Genomic DNA, 19,267 nt, shown 5'->3' on the forward strand with positions numbered 1-19,267 from the left:
GCGTACATAATTATGCACTTAAAATACCTTGGGCATCGGCGGAGGCATAATACGGATAGGCCCATAGTACGGTTCGACCCAATATGGCCTTCCCCATTTCCTTAATTATTTTTTCTCTTTTTACCACAGGTGAATTAAAACCTATTCATCCTACGGACTTACAAGGACTCTTTTCGAGCCCGGTTTCAAATAGCCGAAGACCATTCCTCTCAAGGAATCTCTCTCCAAGGCAAAAGCGGCGCATACATGCAGCAGGAGGTCCAAGCGAGTGGGTCTGTATTGGTAATGTAATAGCAAGTGTTAGTGGTCACTTTACTTAAATTTTATTATCATTAATTAAAATTTATGATTAAAATTAGCAAAGCATTGGCTTGTTTTATGAGTGCCACGGGATCAACATGTGCAGCAATTAGAATTATTATTCTTAGGACGCACACAATCAACTCGTTTGCCCCACTTTCACAAAGACAATACTACCATGTTTGAACAACTTGTTATGGTTGCTGTCCTCTGCATCATCATGCCGTGTTTCCCACCTGGCAAGATTCAAAACCAACCAATAAGATTCAAATAATAAGTAAAACAAAGATGCCTAGACATCACAATGATTCCTAGCTTGCAAGATTCATAACCAACCCATTAGATTCAAATAATAAGTACAACAAAGATCCCTACACATAAATGATTCACATATCAGAGCCAATCGTAAATGTACAACTCAAACATTGTGAGAATGTGAACAAATAAATAAGAATTGATTGATGCTTCATGTAAGCAATTTGATCCAAGGATTTGCTTAAACATTGAAACGAGTCCTTTTTAAGGCCACATAGGTCAAACATTGGCAGCTGAAATATTCCGCATCACTGGTGGCACTACCACTTCCAATATATGCTCATGAGGGCCTTCTAGATTTTGAAGCAGTGTTTATAGAGCCTCATCCATAGTATTTAACAAATATGCATAGCAGAATCTAGTGGAATCATCAATCAACGTCCTGAAATATGTCTTTCCACCTTGCAAACAAGCATGGCACTTTAGAGCCTTTGGATAAAGTGAATCTCGGGATTAAATAGATCTTGGCTAGCCATGTCATACAACCCAAGAACTTGGCGAATTCTTTTGACCATCACAACATCTGTAGTTGAGTATTCCTGTTTGCATAGATAAGAAATAGCATGATTACTACAATATTGGCACTAGTTAAAACAACTTCATTTCCAAAATGAGAAAAGATACAACATGCGATAGAATAGCTTTATTAAAAAAATACAACATTAGCATAGTATGACAAAGCACAATCATGTTGACAAAGGACAGTACTGACCTGTGTGAGATGACTTTGGGAGATCAAGTTATTCTTCATGTCCCCGTATCTTGCCATGAAGGTGATTCATTGACATCCATTAACACCCCTAGGAGGAGCGTCGACTCATTTCAACCACATTTTTTGTGCAGTTCAACTAAAATTATGGTGCCCACCAGTTAGAGAGGGAGCCTACGCCGCCTCAACGGTAGGCGTGATGGACTCAACTAGTTGAGTGTAGCTATGTGATTGATGCAGTGCACATGGACTTGATTCTGCCGGATAGGCCTTCTGCAAGTTATCTACATTGGAAATGAAATGGTAGATAAGACAGTAGATCTATTTTAGATGTATTATTACTTCATTTTATTAGTAGCAGTAGCGGTGCCAAAAGATTTCCTCAAATTATTAGTGGCATTAAATTAAGATGCAAAACCAATATCATTATTGCTTTCTCATAACAGTTCCAAAACAATAGCACAAGATCACTATCTGGATGCAGATTCAAAATCAAACAAAAAGGAACATAGCCGGTCATGGGAACCATAACTGAAAGGGGGCCCTACACCACCATGACTTAATATGGTGAACCTACGGATCCACTCGGATGATTCAATTCATGCGACCTTTTCTGCAGTTCACCTGAAATAAATCAAAGATTGCATCATGCAGCTAGCAAGAAGTACTTGCTCTCATGAGCTCGCAGGTTCTTCTTTAGTAGTTGCACTAAAATTGAGCAACATTAAGGTTGGCTGTCCCGCTCATGGAAAGTGCAACTATAATTTGCTTATCCTTTTGTGCAATTCCACTAAAATAAAGTGCCATTGCGGTGATATTGACGGCTCATCTTGCAAAGGCTAATAAAATGTTACACGAGATTACCAGCAGAGTTTGACGGAGATGTTTGAAATTACAATCACCATTTTGTCCAGTTCCACAAAAACTGAGAGACGTTTCCCATGTGACATTTTAGTTGAACTGCACAAGACACTCATTCCAAAAAAGTGTTTTGTACAGTTCACCAAAAGGTCATAATAGCAACAAGGTGAAATGGATATCCCTATCCGCACAAAACGATAGAAAGAAAACAATTACTGGTCAATAACAAGATACGAAACACACACGAAATGAAAAGAAGCATCTTGATTATGTTCGTGGCAATCACGCGAGGAAAGTAGAAATTTTAAAACGACAACATTGCTTCATGTTACGGGAAGCATTACGATCAACAATGACATTCATCAAATATGGGATTACTTTATTTTTGAAAAGGAGGATTACCTCTGTAACGCCCGGATAATCATGCTACAGTAATCCCACATTAACGATGCCACGTCACCTGTGTCACTGTAGTTAATCTCAGTTTAGTTCAAAACCGATTCAAATTCAAATTTAAAATAAAGTTAAATAATAAAAGTTTTCAAAAGTTAAAACAAAAATGTTCGGGCGGTGCCATAATTTGCATATGTAATTATGGTGTAATAAACACATTTTTATAAAGTGCCTAAGTATTTTAAAATGAATTAAAATAGAAAAGAAAATAAATAAAAAGAAAAACTAAAACAAAAACAAAAAAAAGAAAAAGGGAGAAAGCCCCACCGGCCCATCTGTGGCCCAGCTGGCCAGCCCAACTAGGCAAAGGGCCAACCAGGCCGACCCAACTGGCCACACCCCTCCATAACCCCCCCCCCACTACCTAGACCCCCACCGACACACCCCCACTCCCCCCGCAAAAATATCTCCCCCTCTCCCCCAACTGGATCGGGATCGAGCGAGGAGACCGCCGCCGCCCGGATCATCCATCGCCGCCCGGACCCCCCTCGCCGGCCTGCCTCCCGCTCCGCCGCATCGTCTCCATCCTCCTCCTCACGCCCCGCTGCCCCCATCCCTATGATTCCCCCGTGAGGCCCCCTCCTTCTCTCTTCCCCGCACGCGCCCGCACCGGCCGCGCTCACCGCCCGCCCGCGCCGCCCCGTGCCCGTGCAAGCGCCGTGGCCGCGCCCTCTTCCCCCCATGGCTCCCTCACCCCGCGCTCGTCCCGCGCCCGCTACTGCTCTGCATAGCTGCTGCCACTCGAGCTGCCCCCTCCCCGCGCACACAGCTCACCTTCGCCGCACGCAGCTCACACGCGCGCGCCCCTAACGCGGCCGCGCCCGCCCAGCTACCGCCTTTCCTCAACCGCCTCTGCCTTGCTTGCTGCCTCTGCTGCTAGCACAACCGCCGCCGCCCGAGCTCCCGCTCACGGCCACCACGGCCCCTACCGCTCCCCGCCGCGCGGCCTCACACACGCGCTAGCACCGTCCCGTCACCGTGCGCCGCTCCCGTGCTCCCCGTGTTGTGAGCTCCCGCCCCTGGCCTGGCCTCCACTCACCAGCGGCCGCGCTCGGGTCCTGCGCCCGCGCCCTGGCTACTCCGGCACTGGCGCCGCCCCTGCCCTTGCTGTCCGCCACCACCGCCCGCCACAGCGCCCGCGACCCCCCTGGACACGCGCCTGCCTCGTTGCCGTGCCCCGCCTGCTGGTCGTCGCTCCGCTCGGCGCCGCCTCCTCTGCCGCGCCACCGCGGCCCCTCCCATCTCCGGCCGCTGCAGGCCCTGCCCCGCCGTGCCAAGCTCGCTGGTGGCGCACCTTGGACGCGGCCACGCCTCTGGCGTGTGCGCGCGAGCACTGGAGGGTCCTTCCCGCCCCGCCGCCCGTTACGTCCGCCCGTTAAGGCTCGCCTCTAGGTCACAGACAAGTGGGGCCCAGCCCCGGAAACATTTTTTATAAAATAAAAGAAAATGAAATAAAAATAAACTAATAAAATTAATAATTAATTAAGATAATTAATCCTGTTTAAATTAATCTAATTAATTAGTTAATTTAATTAAACAGTAATTAATTAGCTAAACCCTAATTAAACTAAGCAGTGTATGACATGCGGGACCCACACGTAGTTGACCCAGTCAACTGCACAGTTGACTGCTGACGTCAGCATGATGTCATGCTGATGTCATCATTTACTATTCTGGATAATGTTGAAATAAATAATTAAATTCCAGAAATTAATAAAAACTTTAGAAAATCATATAAAATAAACCGTAGCTCGGATGGAAAAACTTTGTACATGAAACTTGCTCAGAACGACGAGACGAATCAGGATGCGCAGCCCGTTCGTCCGCCACGCATCCCTAGCATAGCGAACACGCAACTTTTCCCCTCCGATTCATCTATCCGAAAACGCAAAACACCAGGGATATTTTCCCGGATGTTTCCCCCCTTCACCGGTATCACCTCATACCGTGTTAGGGCACCCCTAGCACCGCTACTTGTCATGTCATGCATCGTTATGCATCTGTTTGCATTGTATTCATTGTTTCTTCCCCCTCTTCTCTCTGGTAGACTACGAGGTTGACGCTGCTGCTGGTGCCCTGATCGACTACGCTGTTGACGACCCCTCTTTCTTGCCAGAGCAACCAGGCAAGCCCCCCCTTGATCATCAGATATCGCCTACTCTTCTCTAAACTACTTGCATTAGAGTAGTGTAGCATGATACTGCTTTCTGTTAATCCTATTCTGATGCATAGCCTGTCATTGTTCCTACAGCTGTTGATACCTTACCTGCAATCCTAAATGCTTAGTATAGGATGCTAGTTTATCATCAGTGTCCCTACATTCTTGTCAGTCTGCCATGCTATACTATCAGGCCGTGATTACTCATGAGGTGATCACGGGTATATACTTATACCTAATATATGATACTTGTGATGACTAAAGACGGGTCGACTCGAAGAGTACTCGCGAGTGATTCACGGATTGGGTCCGAAAGGACGTTTGTCCCGACGGCCCTCTTAGTGGATCTTTGTGGCGGTGCGATAGGGTAGGTTGAGACCATCTAGGAGAGAGGTGGGCCTAGCCCTGGTCGGCGTCCGCGGTTATTTCAAAATAACACGCTTAACAAGATCTTGGTATTTGATCTGAGTCTAGCCACTGGCCTATACGCACTAACCATCTACGCGGGAACAGTTATGGGCACTCAATGTCGTGGTATCAGCCGAAGCCTTCTTGACGTCAGCGACTGAGTGGCGCGCGCCGGACTGGACTGGAACGCCTGCTCTTGTATTAGGGAGGCTAGGTCTGCTTACCGGCCGCGTTCACAACGTGCAGGTGTGGAACGGGCGATGGGCCCAGACTCCTGCGCCATATGATTTAGACCGGCGTGCTGACCTCTCTGTTGTGCCTAGGTAGGCTGCGATGTGTTGATCTTCTGAGGCCGGGCATGACCCGGGAAAGTGTGTCCGGTCAAAGGGGATCGAGCATGTTGGGAAATGTGGTGCACCCCTGCAGGGAAGTTAATCTATTCGAATAGTCGTGATCTTCGGTAACAGGACGACTTGGAGTTGTACCTTGACCTTATGACAACTAGAACCAGTTACTTAATAAAACACACCCTTCCAAGTGCCAAATACAACCAAGTGATCGCTCTCTAACAGGGCGATGAGGGGAGGATCGCCAGGTAGGATTATGCTACACGATGCTACTTGGTGAACTTACCATCTACTCTCTTCTACATGCTGCAAGATGGAGGTAGCCAGAAGCGTAGTCTTCGGTAGGACTAGCTATCCCCCTCTTATTCCTGCATTCTGCAGTTCAATCCACATATGATACCCTTATTCCATTTGATACCAATGCATACAATTGTAGTGTAGCTCCTTGCTTGCGAGTACTTTGGATGAGTACTCACGGGTGCTTTGCTCCCTCTTTCCCCCTTTCTATACCCGTTTGCTGCGACCAGATGATGGAGCCCAGGAGCCAGACGCCACTGTCGATGACGACTGCTACTACTCGGGAGGTGCCTACTACTACGTGCAGCCCGCGGACAACAACCAGGAGTAGTTTAGGAGGATCCCAGGCAGGAGGCCTGCGCCTCCTTCGATCTGTATCCCAGTTTGTGCTAGCCTTCTTAAGGAAAACTTGTTTAACTTATGTCTGTACTCAGATATTGTTGCTTCTGCTGACTCGTCTATGATCAAGCTCTTGTATTCAAGCCATCGAGGCCCCTGGCTTGTAATATGATGCTTGTATGAATTTTTTATTTGTAGAGTTGTGTTGTGATATCTTGCCGTGAGTCCCTGATCTTGATCGTACACGTTTGCATGTATGATTAGTGTACGATTGAATCGGGGCGTCACAAGTTGGTATCAGAGCCGACTGCCTGTAGGAATCCCCCTTCTGCACTCCTTGGCCGAAGTCGAGTCTAGACATTACAAATTTTTTTACGAACATGGATGTGTGCCTTACGGGCCCACGTCGCCATCTGGGTGGTATTAAGATCTTTTACTCCTCGATCCTTACTCTGGGACTCTAAACAATCTTCTACTCGGGTTAAACGATTTTACTAACTTTAACATTTGGATCCCGCGACCACGTTCACCCCAAAGTTGGATAAGCCCTAGTTATTCCTTAGAGTAGTATATTGAACTTTTTCCACACTGTCATTTGACTCCTTTGAAACACCCTTGTTTTCAGATGGAGCCCATGAGACAGGTCGTGCGCCACACGACGGCCATTGGTGCCTCAGGATCACCTGCTGTGTTGGTTGAGATGATGACCTATCTGGGTTATCGCTGGCACCCTGAGTACACCGTCTACGAGGAGTACCAGGACTTCAACCAGGAGGAGTATCGTGCCATCGTCCACCTCTACTCTCGGGAGTATGATCCACTACTGTGCTGCACACTGCTCATGGTGTAGGAGTGACTATCGACATGGCGGTCCACAATGCTGCTTATGCTGCTCTGACATGTCTTCGTGGAGAATACTGAGAGTTGGACACCTCCCCCTTCAGGCACATTGCTATCGCATCCGATGTTGGTGCGGAGGGATACTACATTGCTGCCTACTCTACTGTCACCCGAGAGCCCTTCTACCATCAGAACCTGGTTCTGCATGCTGATGGGCTGGATAGAGCTAACCGAGCTCTTCGCTATGAGTTGTACACCACCCGTCAGCACCTGTACCATGCTCTGACACTGTTGCACCCTTCTGTACGATCTGGTGATCTGTCGCGTTCTGTGATCTACCCTGCCAGGACCGTGATGCCCCAGGGTGTCGGCTGGCCGGATGTGGGAGGCTACTCTCCCGCACTTGGTCCTCTCCTGCCACCTGCGCGTCAGGTTTCGCACCAGAGTATCCGCGGACCCCAGGCTACTCACGTGGAGGACATCCCTTCGCGTCACTACCAGCTGTCCGACTACACCTACCTCCACAGTTCCTCCTGGGACTGATGTAGGCTTGCTTGTTAGTGTTAGATGCATTCGCCGCGAGCCTGCGTGCCGCCTACGATGTTCTTAGCCTATGTACCGAACTCTGTGTAACGAACTCTATGCATGATCTCTTTTGTAAGATATGCCAACTACTATGTAGTATCTATCGTGTTCCTTTCATTATGCATGTTTCATCATGAATGATTTTTGCCCCTTGCAAATTCTCAATGCTGAACTACCCCTGTTATATATTAGCAGGATGGTTAGACCAGGTGGTCGTGGTCGTGGTGGCCATGCCCCACCACCGCCTGAGTATATGGCTGGTATGATCCAACAGTTCGAGCTGAACCGTCAGTTCATGGAAAATATGATGGCTCAGTTTCCTTGCCCCAATATGAACCAGCAGCCAGCGCAAGTGACTCTGCAGGATTTCATGCGCCTCAACCCAACCGTGTACCGTAGCTCAACTCAGCCTCTGGATGCTGATGACTGGCATGACTGGCTTCGTGACATCACCTATGAGATGGAGTCTGCTGATGTAGCCCCTGCCAGCTATGTCACCTTTGCTTCCTTCTTCCTGAAAGGACCCGCTGCTCAATGGTGGGACAGCCACAAGCGTACCCTGTCGGTTGGAACAATCATCACCTGGCCAGACTTCCAAAATGCTTTCCATGCTCGCTTCATTCCTCAGGGAGTCATGGACCGTAAGAAGCGTGAGTTCCGCAACCTCACCCAAGGCAACAAAACTGTGGAAGCTTATCAGCGGGAGTTTCTGGATCTGTCCCGCTATGCTGAAGAAGATATTTCAACTGATGCACGCAGACAGGAGAAGTTCCATGATGGCCTCCAAGCTGACATCAAGCTCGCACTTTTAGTGCATGACTTTGCTGATTTCGCCACCTTGGTGAACAAGGCCATCAATGTCGAAACTGGTCTGCAGGAACACCAGAGCTCTCACAAGCGCAACCGAGACACGGGCTCATCTTTGGGCTCGTCCTCGCAGAAGCTTAGGATATGGATTCCCAAAAGCATGTACCAGCCAACTGCACCTGCTCCAAGGCAGTCCTATGCTGCACCACGTCTGCCTCCCCCACCAACTAGGCAGCCAAGACTTCCAGCTCCACCACCCCGAGCTCATGTTCCCACTCCCAATAATGGTATGTGCTTCAGGTGTGGTCATCCAGGACACCGTGCTAGGGAATGCAACCAAAACCAGAATCAACTGGCCCTCCCTGCAGCTGGCCATGGAAGCAACCAGCCTCACAACAACAATGCTAAGTCTTATGGTCGTGTTCATGCCAACCATGTTGATCTGACTGAAGTTCTAGACCAGCCTGCTACCGTGATGGGTACACTCCTCGTAAATCCTGTACCAGCTTCCGTTTTATTTGATACCGGAGCATCGCATTCATTCATATCAGCTGAGTTTGCATTTATGTATGGCATTAAATACGAAGAGATGAACACTATGATAGTGATACACACTCCTGCGGGCCAATGTCAAACCTTTGTGGTTAGTCACAACGTTCCTGTTGAAATTGAAGGACTGTAATTCCTTGCCTCTCCCATCATACTGAAGTCCTGTAGCATCGACCTCATTCTGGGAATGGATTGGTTACTGCTTCTATAGTTTGTGCCACTAAGACCGTTCATCTGCTACATCCTTCTGATGAAATAATTGCTTACCAGGCTCATCTAGTTTAGAACACCGAGGCACGTCTTTATGCCTTGAATGCGTTGAACGCTGCACCACTCGAGGGCATTGAAAACATTCCAATCGTTCGTGAATTCCAAGACGTCTTCCTGGAAGAACTTCCAGGGATTCCCCATGCTAGAGCTGTCGAATTAATCATCAACTTGAAACCAGGCACCACCCCTATAGCCAAACGACCCTACAAGATGCCGCCGCATGAACTCATTGAGCTTAAGGAGGAAATCGACAAATCTCTTAGCAAAGGTTTCATTCGCCCTAGTTGCTCTCCTTGGGGAGCACCTTCTCTCTTTGTTAATAAGAAGGATGGGACGAACCGATTATTCCAAGACTATCGTCCTATTAACCAAACCACTATTCAGAAGAAATACCCCCTCCCTCGGATCAATGATCTTTATGATCAACTGGCTGGTTCATTAGTGTTCTCCAAACTCAACTTGAGGTTCGGTTACCACCAGACCGTGTTCGTGAAGAGGATATCCCAAAAACCGCTTTCGTGACTCAGTATGGATCATACGAGTACACCGTCATGTCATTCGGCTTAACGAATGCTCCAGCCACTTTCTCTCGTCTGATGAACTACATATTCATGGATTACCTCGACAAGTTCGTCATGGTTTATCTGGATGATATCCTGTTATTTTCCAAGAACAAAGAAGAACATGCTAAACATCTTCGTCTTGTGCTGTAAAAGCTTCGAGAGCATCAACTGTATGCTAAGTATTCCAAGTGTGAATTTGGCTCCCTGAAGTAACCTATCTTGGGAACGTCATCTCCAAGGATGGTATTGCCGTCAACCCTGAACGAGTTCAGGCTATTCTCGATTGGACTCCTCCGAAGAATGTCAAGCAAGTCTGAAGTTTTCTTGGTCTCGCCAGCTATTGCCGTCGATTTGTCGAGAACTTCTCCAAGATTGTCAGGCCTCTGACTAATCTATTGCATAAAGGTGTCAAGTTCCAATGGACACACAAGTTGACTTCTGCCCTAGTGCTTGCTCCACCTGATACTAAGAAGGACTTCGTCATTTACTATGACGCTTGCCGTCAAGGATTAGGTTGTGTCCTAATGCAAGAGCGCAGAGTGATTGCTTATGCCTCTTGTTAACTGCGCCCTCATGAAGAAAACTACCCAGTTCACGACCTCGAGCTTGCTGCTGTCATTCATGCTTTGAAGTAGTGGCGACATTACCTTCTCGGTAATCGACGCGAGATCTTCATGAACCACCAAAGTCTGAAGTATTTGTTTACTCAGCCAGACCTAAACCTCCGACAGAAGAGATGGATGGAGACTGTTGCAGACTTTGACGTGGGTATATCCTATACCCCAGGCAAGGCTAATGTAATGGCTGATGCCTTGAGCCGCAATTCTTACTACAACCACCTCCAGGTTCACAAGGTTGAGCCCTCGCTTGTTGAAGAATTCAGAAAGTTGAAGCTCCATATAGTTCTTTCGGGTGCACTCGCTCCCCCTCCCCTCGAGTGCCGCAATATGAACCTCCACGTAATTACCCAGGGTTCTCTCAATACCTTGGTTGTTAAAACTTATCTCGTGGACAGCATCAAAATTCTACAGAATTATGGCTCTCAAGTCCACAAGATTAAGCGCTACCTCGTTGAAGGAAGGCCCTCGTTCTTCACTATTGCTGATGATGGCATCTTGTACTTCAAGGGCCGCCTAGTGGTGCCATGTTCAGAGGAAAACCATGATATGACACATGAGGTTATGAAAGAAGCTCATGATACGCCTCTATCTATCCATCCTGGTAGTACAAAGATGTACCAAGACATCCGTGAGAGATTTTGGTGATCTAATATGAAGCAAGACATTGCTCGTTATGTTGCTAAGTGTGACGTTTGCCGTCGTATCAAAGTTGAACATCAAAGGCCTGCTGGAACTCTGCAACCTATCTCTATTCCTGAATGGAAATGGGACCATGTTGAAATGGACTTCTTCACTGGATTTCCCAAATCACAGAAAGGTAATGATGTTGTTCTTGTCATCATTGACTGGCTTTCTAAAGTTGCACATTTTCTGGCGGTCAAAGAAACAATCACTACTAGTCAGCTTGCAACTCTCTACATGTCCAGAATTCTTTCACTTCACGGTATTCCACGGGTTATCAGTTCAGACCGTGGCAGCTTATTCACTTCAAGATTCTGGGCAAGTTTCCAAGAAGCTATGGGAACTCATCTGTCATTCAGTACAGCGTTTCATCCTCAGTCGCAAGGCTAGGTTGAACGTGTCAACCAAGTTCTCGAAGACAAGCTTCGAGCATGCGTAATTTCCTTCGGCAAGAAATGGGAGGAATCTCTTCCATATGCCGAGTTCTCTTATAATAATAGCTATCAAGCTAGTCTCAAGATGTCCCCCTTCGAAGTGTTATATGGACGAAAGTGTCAAACCCCTCTGAACTGGTCAGAAACCGGGGAACGTCCACTCTTCGGTTCGGATATTATCCAACAGGCCGAGGAACAAGTTCGCATTATTCGCGAGAATCTCAAGACTGCACAGTCACGTCAGAAAAGTCAGTATGACCGTCATCACAAAGACATGGTCTATCAACCTGGCAAAAAGGCTTATCTTCGAGTTACACCAATGAAGGGTGCTCACTGCTTCGGGATCAAGGGCAAGCTAGCTCCCCGCTATATCGGTCCCTTCACTATTCTCGAATGGCGTGGAAAAGTGGCATATCAACTGGAGCTTCCGCCGAACCTTTCCCAGGTTCACGATGTGTTCCATGTGTCACAACTCCGCCATTGCTTCACGAACCTAATCCGAGCAGTGGATCATGAAGTGCTCGAATTGCAACTGGACCTCTCCTATAAAGAGCATCCGGTCCGCATTCTCGACCAAGCTGAACGCCGCACACGTCAGAAAGCGATCAAGTTCCTCAAGGTCCAATGGTCGCATCACTCTGAAGATGAAGCCACTTGGGAACGCGAGGACCGCCTGCGTGATGAATACCCCACACTGTTTCCTTCTACCTCCTAAATCTCGGGACGAGATTTCTTGTAGTGGAGGATTTTTGTAACGCCTGAATCATCATGCTACAGTAATCCCACGTTAACGATGCCACGTCACCTCTGACACTATAGTTAATCTTGGGTTAATTCAAAACCGATTCAAATTCAAAATTAAAATAAAGTTAAATAATAAAAGTTTTCAAAAGTTAAAACAAAAATGTTCGGGCGGTGCCATAATTTGCATATGTAATTATGGTGTAATAAACACATTTTTATAAAGTGCCTAAGTATTTTAAAATGAATTAAAACAGAAAAGAAAAAAAAGAAAAAGAAAAACTAAAACTAAAAGAAAAAAAGAAAAAGGGAGAAAGCCCCCCTGGGCCATCTGTGGCCCAGCTGGCCAGCCCAACTAGGCAAAGGGCCAACCAGGCCGGCCCAACCGGCCACTCCCCTCCATAACCCCCCCCCCCCCCACTACCCAGACCCCCACCGTCACACGCCCATTCCCCCCGCAAAAATATATCCCCCTCTCCCTCGACTGGATCGGGATCGAGGGAGGAGACCGCCACCGCCGCCGCCCGGACCCCCCTCGCCGGGCTGTCTCCCGCTCCACCGCGTCGTCTCCATCCACCTCCTCACGCCCCGCTGCCCCCGTCCCTATGATTCCCCCGTGAGGCCCCCTCCTCCTCTCTCCCCCGCACGCACCCGCGTCGCCCCGTGCCCATGCACACGCCGTGGCCACGCCCTCTTCCCCCCATGGCTCCCTCACCCCGCGCTCGTCCCACGCCCGCTGCCGCTCTGCACAGCTGCTGCCCCCTCCCTGCGCGCACAGCTCTCCTTCGCCGCACGCAGCTCGCACGTGCGCGCCCCTGACGCGGCTGCGCCTGCCCTGCTGCCGCCTTTCCTCGACTGCCTCCGCCTTGCTCGTTGCCTCTGCTGCTAGCACAGCCGCCGCCGCCCGAGCTCCCGCTCACGGCCACCATGGCCCCTACCGCTCCCCGCCGTGTGGCCTCACGCACGCGCTAGCACCGTCCTATCGCCACGCGCCGCTCCCCTGCTCCCCGCGTCATGAGCTCTCGCCCCGGGCCTGGCCTCCACTCGCCGGCGGCCGCGCTCGGGTCCTACACCCGCGCCCTGGCTACACCGGCGCTCGCGCCGCCCCTGCCCTTGATGTCCACCAGCACTGCCCGCCGCAGCGCCTGCGACCCCCCTGGACGTGCGCTTGCCTCGTTGTCGTGCCCCGCCTGTTGGTTGTCGCTCCGCTCGGTGCCGCCTCCTCTGCCGCACCACCGCGGCCCCTCCCATCTCCGGCCGCTGCAGGCCCTGCCCCGCTGCGCCATGCTCGCTGGCGGCGCGCCTTGGTCGCGGCCATGCCTCGGGCGTGTGCGCGCAAGCCCTGGAGGGTTTGTCCCGCCCCGCCACCCGTTATGTCCACCCGTTAAGGCTCCCCTCTAGTCCACAGACAAGTGGGGCCCAGTCCCCAAAACATTTTTATAAAATAAAAGAAAATGAAATAAAAATAAATTAATAAAATTAATAATTAATTAATTAATTAATTAAGTTAATTAATACTGTTTAAATTAATCTAATTAATTAGTTAATTTAATTAAACAGTAATTAATTAGCTAAACCCTATTTAAACTAAGCAGTGTATGACATGCAGGACCCACACGTAGTTGACCCAGTCAACTGTACAGTTGACTGCTAACGTCAGCATGATGTCTTGCTGACATCATCATTTACTATTCGGGATAATGTTGAAATAAATAATTAAATTCCAGAAATTAATAAAAACTATAAAAAATCATATAAAATAAACCGTAGCTCGGATGGAAAAACTTTACATTAAACATGCTCAGAACGACGAGACAAATCCGGATTCGCAGACCGTTCGTACGCCACGCATCCACTAGCATAGCGAACACGCAACTTTTCCCCTCCGATTCATCTATCCGAAAACACGAAACACCGGGGATATTTTTCCGAATGTTTCCCCCCTTCACCGGTATCACCTCATACCGCGTTAGGGCACCCCTAGCACCGCTAGTTGTCATGTCATGCATCGTTATGCATCTGTTTGCATTGTATTCATTGTTTCTCCCCCTCTTCTCTCCGGTAGACTACGAGGCTGACGCTGCTGCTGGTGCCCTGATTGACTACGCTGCTGACGACCCCTCTTTCTTGCCAGAGCAACCAGGCAAGCCCCCCCTTGATCACCAGATATCGCCTACTCTTCTCTAAACTGCTTGCATTAGAGTAGTGTAGCATGATACTGCTTTCCGTTAATCCTATTCTGATGCATAGCCTGTCATTGTTGCTAACTGTTGATACGTTACCTGCAATCCTAAATGCTTAGTATAGGATGCTAGTTTATCATCAGTGGCCCTACATTCTTGTCAGTCTGCCAGGCTATACTATCGGGTCATGATCACTCGGGAGGTGATCACGGGTATATACTTATACCTAATATATGATACTTGCGGTGACTAGAGACGGGTCGGCTCGAAGAGTACTTTCGAGTGATTCACGGATTGGGTCCGAAAGGACGTTTGTCTCGACGGCCCTCTGAGTGGATCTTTGTGGCGGAGCGACAGGGTAGGTTGAGACCACCTAGGAGAGAGGTGGGCCTAGCCCTGGTCGGTGTCCATGGTTATTTCAAAATAACACGCTTAACGAGATCTTGGTATTTGATCTGACTCTGGCCATTGGCCTATACGCACCAACCATCTACGCTGGAACAGTTACGGGCACTCAACGTCGTGGTATCAGCCGACGCCTTCTTGACGTCAGCGACTGAGCGGTGTGTACTGGATTGGACTGGAATGCCTGCTCTTGTATTAGGGAGGCTAGGTCTGCTTACCAGCCGCGTTCGCAACGTGCAGGTGTGCAATGGGCGATGGGCCCAGACCCCTGCACCATAGGATTTAGACCGGCGTGCTGACCTCTCTTTTGTGCCTAGGTAGGGCTGCGACATGACCCAGGAAAGTCTGTCCGAACAAAGGGGATCGAGCGTGTTGGGAAATGTGGTGCACCCCTGCAGGGAAGTTAATCTATTCGAATAGCCGTGATCTTCGGTAACAAGACGACTTGGAGTTGTACCTTGACCTTATGACAACTAGAACCGGTTACTTAATAAAACACACCCTTCCAAGTGCCAAATACAACCCGGTGATTGCTCTCTAACAGGGCAAGGAGGGGAGGATCGCCAGGTAGGATTATGCTACACGATGCTACTTGGTGAACTTGCCATCTACTCTCTTCTACATGCTGCAAGATGGAGGTAGCCAGAAGCATAGTCTTCGATAGGACTAGCTATCCCCCTCTTATTCCGGCATTCTGCAGTTCAGTCCACATATGATACCCTTATTCCATTTGATACCAATGCATACAATTGTAGTGTAGCTCCTTGCTCGCGAGTACTTTGGATGAGTAATCACGGTTGCTTTCCTCCCTCTTTTTCCCCTTTCTATACCCGTTTGCAGTGACCAGACGATGGAGCCCAGGAGCCAGACGCCACTGTAGATGACGACTACTACTACTCGGGAGGTGCCTACTACTATGTGCAGCCCGTTGACGACGACCAGGAGTAGTTTAGGAGGATCCCAGGCAGGAAGCCTGTGCCTCTTTCGATCTGTATCCCAGTTTGTGCTAGCCTTCTTAAGGCAAACTTGTTTAACTTACGTCTGTACTCAGATATTGTTGCTTCCGCTGACTCGTCTATCATCGATCTCTTGTATTCGAGCCCTCTGGCTTGTAATATGATGCTTGTATGACTTTTTTATTTTTAGAGTTGTGTTGTGATATCTTCCCATGAGTCCCTGATCTTGATCATACATGTTTGCGTGTATGATTAGTGTACAATTGAATCGGGGCGTCACAACCTCCAGCCAATATGGGATTACTTTAATGGTGGCATTTCTTGTTTACCAGATACAGTAGATCAACAACAGCTAAAGAGCGAGTTTAAGGACACAGGACAGTGTGGACACTAGGACACTCAGCAGCGTAAAGAAGCAACTTACTTACTATACTGATAAAAATAGCAGGAGTGTGATCTGTAACATAGTTTAATTGCATCATATTACTGAAGGAATTAGTTTAACAATAACATTGGTTAGACATGTCCTTACGATAATAGTGCGATTGCTTCATTTTACATGCGCCCTTACATTAACAATGGCAAAAAGTTGGTATTAGAACATGCGACAATGGACGCATCAACACAATGTACCTAAAAGGACGCATAAAGTGGTAATGCTGAGTTTGTTCATACTCTATGCGGGCAGCAAATCTATTCCTGGAGAATTTTTACTATGTGAGGGCAACAAATCTAATCTTGGACATAATATGTTGACTTGTCCACCAGCCGCCACTTTCTATCCTTTTTTCAACCAATAATAGATCTATTCCATATCCAGTTTGTACTGCCTTTTCCCTTATTTCCCTTTTCAACCAAGAGATTGGTTGGGTATACAGTCTCTACTACTCCCCCTGCTATTTCCTCTTTGAACCAACTCCTAGATTCATGCTACAACTTTCCCCCTTTCTTCGCTGTTTGAAGCAAGTCCTAGATTCGACTCGCATGAAGTAGCTTTACCTCTAGTAATACTAAAAAATTATGTGGCTTTGGAAGAGTTGATGGAAGTAGAAAAAGATCGACATGCAAACACGTGGGGAGCTGGGGCAGTAGAGCAAGGCTGCTTTCGAAGGAACTTACACCCGAGGGTCGTCGGGATGTGTCTAGGAGGCCGGCGGGAGGTTGGATCTGTCACGCCCAATATGCGATCCTATCCGAGAGGAAATCGAAGGTCCCACAAAGGATAGAGTCACATATTGAAGACACTTTGCAAGGTGGATATCATTGCATCGTACCATTACATATTAGTTGGGGATACATACAAAGGCATACAAATGCCACATCAATACATCAATACTCCCCCCAGTCCTTTTTAGTTTGCATATAAGATTTGTCCGAAGTCAAACCTCGTAAACTTTGACCAAATTTATAAAAAAATCCAACATATAGAATGTGAAATTAACAACTTTAGATGCGTGATGACGTTAGTTTTTATATAGTATAAATTTAGCATTTTAGATGTCAATATTTTTTCATATAAATATGGTCAAACTTTAGGAAGTTTGACTTCAGACAATTCTTATATGCAGAGTAAAAAGTACTAGAGAGAGTACATAGCAACAATCATACAGAAGAGCGGCATCCTACTATGGATGAAAACAAACGAAAAACAAGAATGGCATCCACCCTACTAGCCCAGGCTACCAACTAGGAACCTATCCCCTGATTGAAGAAGAAGCAGAAGAACTCCAAAACAAGTAAACATCGCTCTCATGTCACGATCATCTCATTGGTTGTACCTCCAATTGTTGTTGTACTAATCTGTGAGCCACGTGGGCTCAGCAATCCCATTACCATGGGTATCAAGACTAGCAAAGCATAATAGGGATGGAATGGATAAGTGGTGAGGTTGCAGTGGCACAAAGCATTGTATGGTCGCTAATTTACGAGTACAAGAATAACATGAGAAACTACGCAACGGTCGCAAACTAGTAATGATCAAGAAGTGATCCTGAACTACTTACGTTCAAACATAACCCAACCGTATACTATTCCCAAACATCATAAAAAAGAGACAATCATAGTTACACACGTGGTTGGTGTATTTTAAAGAGTTTAGTGTCAAGTTCTCTACAACCGGACATTAAAAACTCCCATCTACCACATGACCGCGGGCACGGCTCTCGAAGATTAAACCCTGCAGGGGTGTCCCATTTTAGCCCATGACAAGGTCTCATGATCCGCGGAGACAATCCTCCATCTCGGAACAACCCGATCAAACTCAGAATCCTAGTGCACAACACATTTCGACAATGGTAAAACAAAACTAGCAAGACCGCCCTATGTGCCGACAAATCCCGATAGGAGCCGCACGTATCTCGTTCTCAGGGCACATCGGATGGGCAAGACGTCGGGTTGGCTGAGATCCTGGTTGCACAGTGGGTGCTGGACATCGCCCAGGTTGGACCAACACTAAGAGGAGCACTGGCCCGGGTTGTTGATTAAGAGTCCTCGGGTGCTAGCCGGTCCCTATACAAGTTTTAGTTGTTATTAGTCAAATGGTAAAACCAATGTTGGGCCTTGCTGGAAGAGTTTTATTTAAAGCAAACTGTCAAGGGGGCCCATAAACCCTGACCGTGTTAGGAACACAAAATTCAAGGAACATAACACCGGTATGACGGAAACTATGGCGGCAAGAGTGGAATAAAACACCAGGCAAAAGGCCAAGCCTTCCACCCTTTATCAAGTATATAGATGCATTAATTAAATAAGAGATATTTGGATAACCCATGAAATCCATGATATCCATGTCCTAACATGGAACAACCTGCAACTACACCTGCAACTAGCAACACTATAAGAGGGGCTGAGCAAAGAGGTAACATAGCCAAACAACGATTTCCTCGGATGGTGAAAAGGTTAGAGGATGTTTCATGGCATAATGGGAGGCTTGATAAACAAGTGGTAGGTAGCTCGACATAGCGATAGCATTGAGACAACTAGTATAGAAAAGATAGTAGTGAGATCCAGAGTGACAGTCATCTTGCCTGAAATCCCGCTAGGAATAAGATAAAGTCCAAGAAGTAGTCGAACCAACATAGTTGAACGCATCCCCATGATCGCAACGAAACATGAACTATCGAGAAGAAGCACAACCGGAAAGAAGCAAACAACATGGTAAACACACACCACATAACATGGCATGATGCTCATCCAAGTATGATGCATGACAAGGCTACATGATGCTACTCATGGCAGGAGATGATGCATACAAGAACCCCACATTAAAGTAAGTTTAAATGAGGTTGGAAACAACATATAACAATTCCGGAAAGTCCCCATATGTAAATTTCGAATTTGGTACTGACCTGAACTAAAGATTATGTTAAAGTTGTTAAAAACAAGTTAATATGCACCAAGATGATCTATACGTCCTTCTAGTCAAGTTACATATAATGTTCAATTAA

Source organism: Triticum aestivum, chromosome 4A (genome assembly GCF_018294505.1).
Source record: "Triticum aestivum cultivar Chinese Spring chromosome 4A, IWGSC CS RefSeq v2.1, whole genome shotgun sequence".
Lineage (NCBI taxonomy): Eukaryota > Viridiplantae > Streptophyta > Magnoliopsida > Poales > Poaceae > Triticum > Triticum aestivum.